The 12,757-nt window shown below is 41.8% G+C and overlaps 2 non-coding genes and 1 pseudogene across 2 annotated transcripts; all 3 read right to left on the bottom strand.

The window, feature by feature from the left end:
* Nucleotides 1-3,052, bottom strand: LOC113382430 (annotated as a pseudogene; the record flags this gene model as incomplete).
* A 327-nt stretch (nt 3,053-3,379) lies between these two features.
* Nucleotides 3,380-3,534, bottom strand: LOC113382434. The gene has a single exon (XR_003367664.1). It is a non-coding gene; the product is annotated as a 5.8S ribosomal RNA (ribosomal RNA).
* Nucleotides 3,535-4,203: 669 nt separating this feature from the next.
* Nucleotides 4,204-6,130, bottom strand: LOC113382428. Its single transcript, XR_003367659.1, has one exon. It is a non-coding gene; the product is annotated as a small subunit ribosomal RNA (ribosomal RNA).
* Nucleotides 6,131-12,757: the final 6,627 nt, after the last annotated feature.

The raw sequence follows: 12,757 nt of genomic DNA, 5'->3' as shown, positions 1-12,757 counted from the left end.
TACCGCCCCAGTCAAACTCCCGGCCTAGCAATTCCTCGAATCGGATCACGCTAGAGTATAGTTGGCGATCGGCGCGAACCCACACCACTTTACACGCTTGGCTCTAGAAAACCGTGACAGTCGGAACGAAAGTTCTCGACGCACGCTTTCCGCCCAATCGAGTAATAAAGAAAACGATGAAAGTAGTGGTATTTCACCGACGATATGCTATATCCCACTTATGCTACACCTCTCATGTCTCCTTACATGCCAGATAGAGTCAAGCTCAACAGGGTCTTCTTTCCCCGCTAATTTTTCCAAGCCCGTTCCCTTGGCAGTGGTTTCGCTAGAAAGTAGATAGGGACAGTGGGAATCTCGTTAATCCATTCATGCGCGTCACTAATAGATGACGAGGCATTTGGCTACCTTAAGAGAGTCATAGTTACTCCCGCCGTTTACCGCGCTTGCTTGCTTGAATTTCTTCACGTTGACATTCAGAGCACTGGGCAGAAATCACATTGCGTCAACACGCTAGGGCCATCGCAATGCTTTGTTTTAATTAGACAGTCGGATTCCCCTAGTCCGTGCCAGTTCTGAGCTGACCGTTGAATGGCGGCCGAAGAGGACGACCGACCGACCGAAGCCGGCACAGAAGCCTCGCAGCAAGAAAGATCCGCGGGGGGCCAGGCACGGGACCGAGCTCGGATCCAAGTCACAAGGACCGTTTCACCTCGCCCAGGCCCGGCACGTCAGCCGACACCCGCTTCCCGATCAAGCCGACACGCCCCGATCCTCAGAGCCAATCCTTATCCCGAAGTTACGGATCCAATTTGCCGACTTCCCTTACCTACATTAATCTATCGACTAGAGGCTCTTCACCTTGGAGACCTGCTGCGGATATGGGTACGAACCGGCGCGACACCTACCGTGGCCCTCTCCTGGATTTTCAAGGTCCGAGGGGAAGATACGGACACCGCCGCAACTGCGGTGCTCTTCGCGTTCCAAACCCTATCTCCCTGCTAGAGGATTCCAGGGAACTCGAACGCTCATACAGAAAAGAAAACTCTCCCCGTATCTCCCGACGGCGTCTCCAGGTCATTTTGGGTTACCCCGACGAACTCTCTTGCGAGGGCCGACTTGTAAACGGTTCCGCTGCCGGGTTCCGGAATAGGAACCGGATTCCCTTTCGCCCGATGGGTGTGAGATTTTATTCAAAATAAAATACACCAACATCAAGGATAGGATTTCTCTGGGGTGCTATGGCGTACACACAACCTTCATCACGTCGCTTTCTCCAGCGTCACACGCTCCACGTCAGTCCTCCAGGGCGCTGGAGTATTTGCTACTACCACCAAGATCTGCACCGATGGCGGCTCCAGGCAGGCTCACGCCCAAACCCTTCTGCGCACACCACCGCGACCCTCCTACTCACCAGGGCTTCAAAACGAACTGTAATGAACGCTCCTCATGCCCTGGCGGCCGAGTATAGGCACGACGCTTCAGCGCCATCCATTTTCAGGGCTAGTTGCTTCGGCAGGTGAGTTGTTACACACTCCTTAGCGGATTCCAACTTCCATGGCCACCGTCCTGCTGTCTTAAGCAACCAACGCCTTTCATGGTATCCCATTAGCGTCGTTTAGGCGCCTTAACTCGGCGTTTGGTTCATCCCACAGCGCCAGTTTGCTTACCAAAAGTGGCCCACTAGGCACTCTGATCCAAATCTCTGGCTTCACTATTCAAGCAAGCCAGAGATCTCACCCATTTAAGTTTGAGAATAGGTTGAGGTCGTTTCGGCCCCAAGGCCTCTAATCATTCGCTTTACCGGATGAGACTCGCTCATCGAATGCCAGCTATCCTGAGGGAAACTTCGGAGGGAACCAGCTACTAGATGGTTCGATTAGTCTTTCGCCCCTATACCCAGTTCCGACGATCGATTTGCACGTCAGAATCGCTACGGTCCTCCATCAGGGTTTCCCCTGACTTCGACCTGACCAGGCATAGTTCACCATCTTTCGGGTCCCAGCGTGTACGCTCTGGGTGCGCCTCTTCTCGCAATGAGAGTGAGACGCCCCGGGATTGCGAGCACGCATCCGTAGATGCGGTCCGTCATCCCTCAGTTCACTTAAGCGAACCTTTACTTTCATTGCGCCTTTAGGTTTTGTATTTCCAATGACTCGCGCACATGCTAGACTCCTTGGTCCGTGTTTCAAGACGGGTCCTGAAAGTACCCAAAGCAATAGCATCGCTGACCGGTAATAGAGTCCGTCCGAGGACACGGCAGCTAACAGCTCGAGGCGGCATCGATGCCGGACCAGGTCCGACGGCCAATAACCGTCCGTGCTTGCAACCGGCCGAACGCTTAAAAGCGACCCTATACCATATCGTTTATACCGTCTGGCAGTCGACCGGAGCACGCGGGGTCTGACGCGAATAAATTCGTGACAGGCTACCGCCGCGGTCGTAGATCGACACCAAACGGGTCGCGACGTCCTACTGAGAGAGAAGTGCATGCCATCGCCACCTAACGCATAAACCGACGGCGTATCGCAGGACGAATCCCGGTCAATCGCACGCCAATAAATGGAAGACAACGATAACATTGAATCTCTCCTTTCGATCTTTCGGGTTTCTCAGGTTTACCCCTGAACGGTTTCACGTACTCTTGAACTCTCTCTTCAAAGTTCTTTTCAACTTTCCCTCACGGTACTTGTTCGCTATCGGTCTCGTGGTCATATTTAGCCTTAGATGGAGTTTACCACCCACTTAGAGCTGCACTCTCAAGCAACTCGACTCTGAGGAGAGATCCTCTCGATACGCGCAACGGTCGCTACGGGCCTGGCACCCTCTATGGGTAAATGGCCCCATTCAAGATGGACTTGAACTCGCCGCAACGCACCGAGATAATCGGATCCTCCCTAACACTACATTTCCCAGCGTCCGTCTCCGGCCGCGGGATTTAGTGCTGGGCTCTTCCCTGTTCGCTCGCCGCTACTAAGGGAATCCTAGTTAGTTTCTTTTCCACCGCTTAGTAATATGCTTAATTCAGCGGGTAATCTCATCTGCTCTGAGGTCGTATTATGATTATGATGTGCTCGCAAACGTTAGTAAGCAAGCGCACACAAAATCGACGAGGAACCTTTGAATCGTCCAAATTTGCCGGAACGAAACCGCATTTCGAAGAGTTCGGGTTTCCGGTTATCGGGAGGGTCGCAAGAATATAAAATCTCTAGGACACACAACCCGCCGTAATCCCACAGAACGTCAACGAACGGTAATGTCCGATGTTGCAAAATGGACTGGCTCACACGTTGAGTGAATTATTTAAGAGCACGCATTTACGCGAAACTCCATCATTCGCCGGCAAGCCGTTTAAAGCAAGCGGCAGTCTGGTAATGTTATACGACCCTCAGCCAGAGGTGGTCCGGGAACAGTATCCGAGGACCGCAATGTGCGTTCGAAATGTCAATGTTCATGTATCCTGCAGTTCACATGTCGACGCGCAATTAGCTGCGTTCTTCATCGACCCACGAGCCAAGTGATCCACCGTTCAGGGTGATTTTATATATATTTATACATGTTTCAATCGTGATTCCCTCGAAATCGTTTAAGATAACTCGGGCGATTCTGAAACTAGTATGTTTATTATGGTTACAATTAGTACACCGTAAAGCTTTCGCTTTTCGGTCCGAGATACGAGACCTCGTTTCAAAATTGAAATATGAATATTTCATTGTGTGTGAGATTGAAAAATCTGCTTTCGCTGATCTTTCATTTTCTTAAAACAACGCAATGAAGCGAATGTTCAAATTCGCACAATTTGAATAAAATGTGCAGAGTATATAGAATACTAACGCAAGCGTTTACTACAATCGACTTTGAAACACTAGACTTTCATCTAGCGCCCAAAGAATTGATTGAGCTATGCGTTTAAAGTATAATATTCAAAAAGAACGCCGTTTTCACAACGAACTTCGTCATTCGCTCAGGCATCTGGCGATACCGAGCAGATATACATGGCAGTGCTCTCACACAATGCATAAGAGCGCTAAGCGGTTGTAAACCGCGTCACGCTGCTTTTGCACACTGCGCAATATTTTGCGACTAGCTCCGGTCAAACGTTAATGAAACGAATGATCCATCGTTGCGAGACGCTTTAAGATTTTATACGTCGTAGGTTATACGACATATCGCACACGTTTCATTCACTAAATAGTAAATGTACGTTAATGATCCTTCCGCAGGTTCACCTACGGAAACCTTGTTACGACTTTTACTTCCTCTAAATAATCAAGTTTGGTCATCTTCCCAGCAACATCGGCAATGTCGAAACGCTGCCGCGCACCGGTCCGAAGACCTCACTAAATAATTCAATCGGTAGTAGCGACGGGCGGTGTGTACAAAGGGCAGGGACGTAATCAACGCAAGCTTATGACTCGCGCTTACTAGGAATTCCTCGTTCATGGGGAAGAATTGCAAGCCCCAATCCCTAGCACGAAGAGGCTTCAACGGATTACCCGGACCTTTCGGCCAAGGAAAACCTGCTGATCTCTTCAGTGTAGCGCGCGTGCGGCCCAGAACATCTAAGGGCATCACAGACCTGTTATTGCTCAATTTCGTGCGACTAAATGCCACCTGTCCCTCTAAGAAGATATATTTGTACGCCGGTAGTAAGAACCACAACCAACAACGACCGAAGCCGAAGCGGAGGGTCTTTGCGATACCGGAAAGTACGCCTATTTAGCAGGCTAGAGTCTCGTTCGTTATCAGAATTAACCAGACAAATCGCTCCACCAACTAAGAACGGCCATGCACCACCACCCACCGAATCAAGAAAGAGCTCTCAATCTGTCAATCCTTCCGGTGTCCGGACCTGGTGAGGTTTCCCGTGTTGAGTCAAATTAAGCCGCAGGCTCCACTCCTTGTAGTGCCCTTCCGTCAATTCCTTTAAGTTTCAGCTTTGCAACCATACTTCCCCCGGAACCCAAAAGCTTTGGTTTCCCGGAAGCTGCCCGCCGAGTCATCGGAGGAACTTCGGCGGATCGCTAGCTGGCATCGTTTATGGTTAGAACTAGGGCGGTATCTGATCGCCTTCGAACCTCTAACTTTCGTTCTTGATTGATGAAAACACATTTGGCAAATGCTTTCGCTTCTGTCCGTCTTGCGACGATCCAAGAATTTCACCTCTAACGTCGCAATACGAATGCCCCCAGTTGTCCCTATTAATCATTACCTCGGAATTCCGAAAACCAACAAAATAGAACCGAGGTCCTATTCCATTATTCCATGCACACAATATTCAGGCGAATGAGCCTGCTTTAAGCACTCTAATTTGTTCAAAGTAAACGTACCGGCCCACCTCGACACTCGGTGAAGAGCACCGTGGTAGGATTTTGAGTTGGGCCGCCTTTTGACGGGCTAAGCCCACCGGTAGGACGTCCCACAGACATGCCAGTTGAACACCGCGAGCGGTGAACCGACAGTGTGGGACACAGATTCAACTACGAGCTTTTTAACCGCAACAACTTTAATATACGCTATTAGAGCTGGAATTACCGCGGCTGCTGGCACCAGACTGGCCCTCTAATAGATCCTCGTTAAAGGATTTAAAGTGTACTCATTCCGATTACGGGGCCTCGGATGAGTCCCGTATCGTTATTTTTCGTCACTACCTCCCCGTGCCGGGAGTGGGTAATTTGCGCGCCTGCTGCCTTCCTTGGATGTGGTAGCCGTTTCTCAGGCTCCCTCTCCGGAATCGAACCCTGATTCCCCGTTACCCGTAACAACCATGGTAGTCGCAGAAACTACCATCGACAGTTGATAAGGCAGACATTTGAAAGATGCGTCGCCGGTACTAGACCGTGCGATCAGCACAAAGTTATTCAGAGTCACCAAGTCAAACGGTGAGCAAGGCAAGCCCGCCACCGATTGGTTTTGATCTAATAAAAGCATTCCTTCCATCTCTGGTCGGAACTCTATTTGCATGTATTAGCTCTAGAATTACCACAGTTATCCAAGTAATGTGGGTACGATCTAAGGAACCATAACTGATGTAATGAGCCATTCGCGGTTTCACCTTAATGTGGCTTGCACTGAGACATGCATGGCTTAATCTTTGAGACAAGCATATACTACTGGCAGGATCAACCAGGGTGCTATATATATATAATAGCATAGTGCGTAAATGTCCCTCGGCGTCACCCGAGAGACCACACTTTGTATAGAAAAGTTCGATGAATATTTCTAAACAACGAATTTTCTTACATATATATATATCTGAGCCGTACGATATTCCCTGAACATAACGAACAGTTTACATCGCGACTAGATATTTTATATATTCTGCGCTTAACACAGAGGCTAGACCTTTAACAACCGTCGAAACGGCGGTCCGTACATGAAATTTGCGGTCCGCAGACCCAGTTAATTTCAAACAGTCTCTTTACCCTTCGTTAGATTGAAAACGTCGGGGCGAATTCATAAGAATTCATCGTTATAACTCACTTTTATTCTCGCTCGGAGAGTATTGAGTTGATAGCATTTGTATATTTGATTTTCCGCATAAGAGTCTTTGCGTCAACGACACATGCCCGCGGATATGCTGTACAGTATGGTTGAACACTTATAAATAAGGTCCAGAACCCGGCCGTAAACCGACATCCGAACATATACGGCGTATATAATTCCAGACACGGTCTACGACATTATTTAAAGTAACGCCGCTATATAGTTGATAGACTAAAAGTATCGAATATAATGTATAAAATACACCGGGGAATAATATTCGAACCTGCCTGAACAACACAGCGTACTTTAGCCTAAGCTTGCTCGCATCGCACTCGACACGACCTATCCCCCTATATAAGGCGCGCGGCCACAGCGTAAGTATTAGACTGAGTCCCAAGCGACGTGCATTTGACCTGCGGCGAGGGCCTGCTCGCGCTTACGGTGTGAATCGTCAAGACAAAAGTCTGGGAAAATTTCGAACTGCGAACCCTTATGATAGAAAAATTTTTGTCGAAAATTTTGTTAGATGTTCAAACAGTTTTATATATATGGACAATATGAATTATAGTTAATTATTGAGTTTTTAGGTGTTTTTTGGGTTTTTTTAAACTTTTGTATAAAATTATGTATTTATTGATTTTTATAGATCTCAATGAATATAAAACGAATTTATATATAGTTATATTATTTTTTATAATTATTTGTTTAAATTTTCTAATTTTACAATAAATGTTCAAACCAGTTTTCCTCGATTTTCTCTTAAACCGTAAAAGATACGAAAAAACTTTGTTCGTACGAAAGATGCAGAATAAAATTATGAATAAAATGGTATATGAATGGTTAAGTGTGTTCATATAATTTTCTCGAGATTTTCCGATTTCCTGAAATTTTACGACGGCAACTCGCCTGTAGGCCACACCGTTCGGAATTCGAAGTTGCGATATATGGGAAAAAAACTAAGAATTTTGAGACCTTTCTAACGATGTATAATACTTTATATGTTTTCTTTACAGAAATATCGAATCGTGAGGAGTATTGCTCCAACCTAGCCGCACTTTGCATTTTGACAAGTTAACATCTACACATATTGCTCTATAACATGAAAACCGTAAAAGATACGAAAAAACTTTGTTCGTACGAAAGATGCAGAATAAAATTATGAATAAAATGGTATATGAATGGTTAAGTGTGTTCATATAATTTTCTCGAGATTTTCCGATTTTCCTGAAATTTTACGACGGCAACTCGCCTGTAGGCCACACCGTTTGGAATTCGAAGTTGCGATATATGGGAAAAAAAACTAAGAATTTTGAGACCTTTCTAACGATGTATAATACTTTATATGTTTTCTTTACAGAAATATCGAATCGTGAGGAGTATTGCTCCAACCTAGCCGCACTTTGCATTTTGACAAGTTAACATCTACACATATTGCTCTATAACATGAAAACCGTAAAAGATACGAAAAAACTTTGTTCGTACGAAAGATGCAGAATAAAATTATGAATAAAATGGTATATGAATGGTTAAGTGTGTTCATATAATTTTCTCGAGATTTTCCGATTTTCCTGAAATTTACGACGGCAACTCGCCTGTAGGCCACACCGTTTGGAATTCGAAGTTGCGATATATGGGAAAAAAACTAAGAATTTTGAGACCTTTCTAACGATGTATAATACTTTATATGTTTTCTTTACAGAAATATCGAATCGTGAGGAGTATTGCTCCAACCTAGCCGCACTTTGCATTTTGACAAGTTAACATCTACACATATTGCTCTATAACATGAAAACCGTAAAAGATACGAAAAAACTTTGTTCGTACGAAAGATGCAGAATAAAATTATGAATAAAATGGTATATGAATGGTTAAGTGTGTTCATATAATTTTCTCGAGATTTTCCGATTTTCCTGAAATTTTACGACGGCAACTCGCCTGTAGGCCACACCGTTTGGAATTCGAAGTTGCGATATATGGGAAAAAAACTAAGAATTTTGAGACCTTTCTAACGATGTATAATACTTTATATGTTTTCTTTACAGAAATATCGAATCGTGAGGAGTATTGCTCCAACCTAGCCGCACTTTGCATTTTGACAAGTTAACATCTACACATATTGCTCTATAACATGAAAACGTAAAAGATACGAAAAAACTTTGTTCGTACGAAAGATGCAGAATAAAATTATGAATAAAATGGTATATGAATGGTTAAGTGTGTTCATATAATTTTCTCGAGATTTTCCGATTTTCCTGAAATTTTACGACGGCAACTCGCCTGTAGGCCACACCGTTTGGAATTCGAAGTTGCGATATATGGGAAAAAAACTAAGAATTTTGAGACCTTTCTAACGATGTATAATACTTTATATGTTTCTTTACAGAAATATCGAATCGTGAGGAGTATTGCTCCAACCTAGCCGCACTTTGCATTTTGACAAGTTAACATCTACACATATTGCTCTATAACATGAAAACCGTAAAAGATACGAAAAAACTTTGTTCGTACGAAAGATGCAGAATAAAATTATGAATAAAATGGTATATGAATGGTTAAGTGTGTTCATATAATTTTCTCGAGATTTTCCGATTTTCCTGAAATTTTACGACGGCAACTCGCCTGTAGGCCACACCGTTCGGAATTCGAAGTTGCGATATATGGGAAAAAAACTAAGAATTTTGAGACCTTTCTAACGATGTATAATACTTTATATGTTTTCTTTACAGAAATATCGAATCGTGAGGAGTATTGCTCCAACCTAGCCGCACTTTGCATTTTGACAAGTTAACATCTACACATATTGCTCTATAACATGAAAACCGTAAAAGATACGAAAAAACTTTGTTCGTACGAAAGATGCAGAATAAAATTATGAATAAAATGGTATATGAATGGTTAAGTGTGTTCATATAATTTTCTCGAGATTTTCGATTTTCCTGAAATTTTACGACGGCAACTCGCCTGTAGGCCACACCGTTTGGAATTCGAAGTTGCGATATATGGGAAAAAAACTAAGAATTTTGAGACCTTTCTAACGATGTATAATACTTTATATGTTTTCTTTACAGAAATATCGAATCGTGAGGAGTATTGCTCCAACCTAGCCGCACTTTGCATTTTGACAAGTTAACATCTACACATATTGCTCTATAACATGAAAACCGTAAAAGATACGAAAAAACTTTGTTCGTACGAAAGATGCAGAATAAAATTATGAATAAAATGGTATATGAATGGTTAAGTGTGTTCATATAATTTTCTCGAGATTTTCCGATTTTCCTGAAATTTTACGACGGCAACTCGCCTGTAGGCCACACCGTTTGAATTCGAAGTTGAATTCGAGTTGCGATATATGGGAAAAAAACTAAGAATTTTGAGACCTTTCTAACGATGTATAATACTTTATATGTTTTCTTTACAGAAATATCGAATCGTGAGGAGTATTGCTCCAACCTAGCCGCACTTTGCATTTTGACAAGTTAACATCTACACATATTGCTCTATAACATGAAAACCGTAAAAGATACGAAAAAACTTTGTTCGTACGAAAGATGCAGAATAAAATTATGAATAAAATGGTATATGAATGGTTAAGTGTGTTCATATAATTTTCTCGAGATTTTCCGATTTTCCTGAAATTTTACGACGGCAACTCGCCTGTAGGCCACACCGTTTGGAATTCGAAGTTGCGATATATGGGAAAAAAACTAAGAATTTTGAGACCTTTCTAACGATGTATAATACTTTATATGTTTTCTTTACAGAAATATCGAATCGTGAGGAGTATTGCTCCAACCTAGCCGCACTTTGCATTTTGACAAGTTAACATCTACACATATTGCTCTATAACATGAAAACCGTAAAAGATACGAAAAAACTTTGTTCGTACGAAAGATGCAGAATAAAATTATGAATAAAATGGTATATGAATGGTTAAGTGTGTTCATATAATTTTCTCGAGATTTTCCGATTTTCCTGAAATTTTACGACGGCAACTCGCCTGTAGGCCACACCGTTTGGAATTCGAAGTTGCGATATATGGGAAAAAAACTAAGAATTTTGAGACCTTTCTAACGATGTATAATACTTTATATGTTTTCTTTACAGAAATATCGAATCGTGAGGAGTATTGCTCCAACCTAGCCGCACTTTGCATTTTGACAAGTTAACATCTACACATATTGCTCTATAACATGAAAACCGTAAAAGATACGAAAAAACTTTGTTCGTACGAAAGATGCAGAATAAAATTATGAATAAAATGGTATATGAATGGTTAAGTGTGTTCATATAATTTTCTCGAGATTTTCCGATTTTCCTGAAATTTTACGACGGCAACTCGCCTGTAGGCCACACCGTTTGGAATTCGAAGTTGCGATATATGGGAAAAAAACTAAGAATTTTGAGACCTTTCTAACGATGTATAATACTTTATATGTTTTCTTTACAGAAATATCGAATCGTGAGGAGTATTGCTCCAACCTAGCCGCACTTTGCATTTTGACAAGTTAACATCTACACATATTGCTCTATAACATGAAAACCGTAAAAGATACGAAAAAACTTTGTTCGTACGAAAGATGCAGAATAAAATTATGAATAAAATGGTATATGAATGGTTAAGTGTGTTCATATAATTTTCTCGAGATTTTCCGATTTTCCTGAAATTTTACGACGGCAACTCGCCTGTAGGCCACACCGTTTGGAATTCGAAGTTGCGATATATGGGAAAAAAACTAAGAATTTTGAGACCTTTCTAACGATGTATAATACTTTATATGTTTTCTTTACAGAAATATCGAATCGTGAGGAGTATTGCTCCAACCTAGCCGCACTTTGCATTTTGACAAGTTAACATCTACACATATTGCTCTATAACATGAAAACCGTAAAAGATACGAAAAAACTTTGTTCGTACGAAAGATGCAGAATAAAATTATGAATAAAATGGTATATGAATGGTTAAGTGTGTTCATATAATTTTCTCGAGATTTTCCGATTTTCCTGAAATTTTACGACGGCAACTCGCCTGTAGGCCACACCGTTGGAATTCGAAGTTGCGATATATGGGAAAAAAACTAAGAATTTTGAGACCTTTCTAACGATGTATAATACTTTATATGTTTTCTTTACAGAAATATCGAATCGTGAGGAGTATTGCTCCAACCTAGCCGCACTTTGCATTTTGACAAGTTAACATCTACACATATTGCTCTATAACATGAAAACCGTAAAAGATACGAAAAAACTTTGTTCGTACGAAAGATGCAGAATAAAATTATGAATAAAATGGTATATGAATGGTTAAGTGTGTTCATATAATTTTCTCGAGATTTTCCGATTTTCCTGAAATTTTACGACGGCAACTCGCCTGTAGGCCACACCGTTTGGAATTCGAAGTTGCGATATATGGGAAAAAAACTAAGAATTTTGAGACCTTTCTAACGATGTATAATACTTTATATGTTTTCTTTACAGAAATATCGAATCGTGAGGAGTATTGCTCCAACCTAGCCGCACTTTGCATTTTGACAAGTTAACATCTACACATATTGCTCTATAACATGAAAACCGTAAAAGATACGAAAAAACTTTGTTCGTACGAAAGATGCAGAATAAAATTATGAATAAAATGGTATATGAATGGTTAAGTGTGTTCATATAATTTTCTCGAGATTTTCCGATTTTCCTGAAATTTTACGACGGCAACTCGCCTGTAGGCCACACCGTTTGGAATTCGAAGTTGCGATATATGGGAAAAAAACTAAGAATTTTGAGACCTTTCTAACGATGTATAATACTTTATATGTTTTCTTTACAGAAATATCGAATCGTGAGGAGTATTGCTCCAACCTAGCCGCACTTTGCATTTTGACAAGTTAACATCTACACATATTGCTCTATAACATGAAAACCGTAAAAGATACGAAAAAACTTTGTTCGTACGAAAGATGCAGAATAAAATAACGAATAAAATGGTATATAAATGGTTAATTGTGTTCATATAATTTTCTCGAGATTTTTTAAATTACGTGGCTAAGAACAAAATTTCAAGTCAGTTATCCCTATGGCAACTTTTCAGTTGCTTCGCGTTTCAAGTCAGTTATCCCTATGGCAACTTTTCAGTTGCTTCGCGTTTCAAGTCAGTTATCCCTATGGTAACTTTTCGGTTGCTTCGCGTTACAAGTCAGTTATCCCTATGGTAACATTGCAGATATATATTAAATTATTACTGAAATTTCATTTATAACCTTATGTATACATATGATTGTAT

This window comes from Ctenocephalides felis, unplaced genomic scaffold, assembly GCF_003426905.1.
Source record: "Ctenocephalides felis isolate EL2017-DRISC unplaced genomic scaffold, ASM342690v1 CF-g0.4_SCAFFOLD_03430, whole genome shotgun sequence".
Lineage (NCBI taxonomy): Eukaryota > Metazoa > Arthropoda > Insecta > Siphonaptera > Pulicidae > Ctenocephalides > Ctenocephalides felis.
The sequence above is the reverse complement of the archived record's forward strand: the minus strand, read 5'-3'. Positions and strand labels throughout refer to the sequence as shown.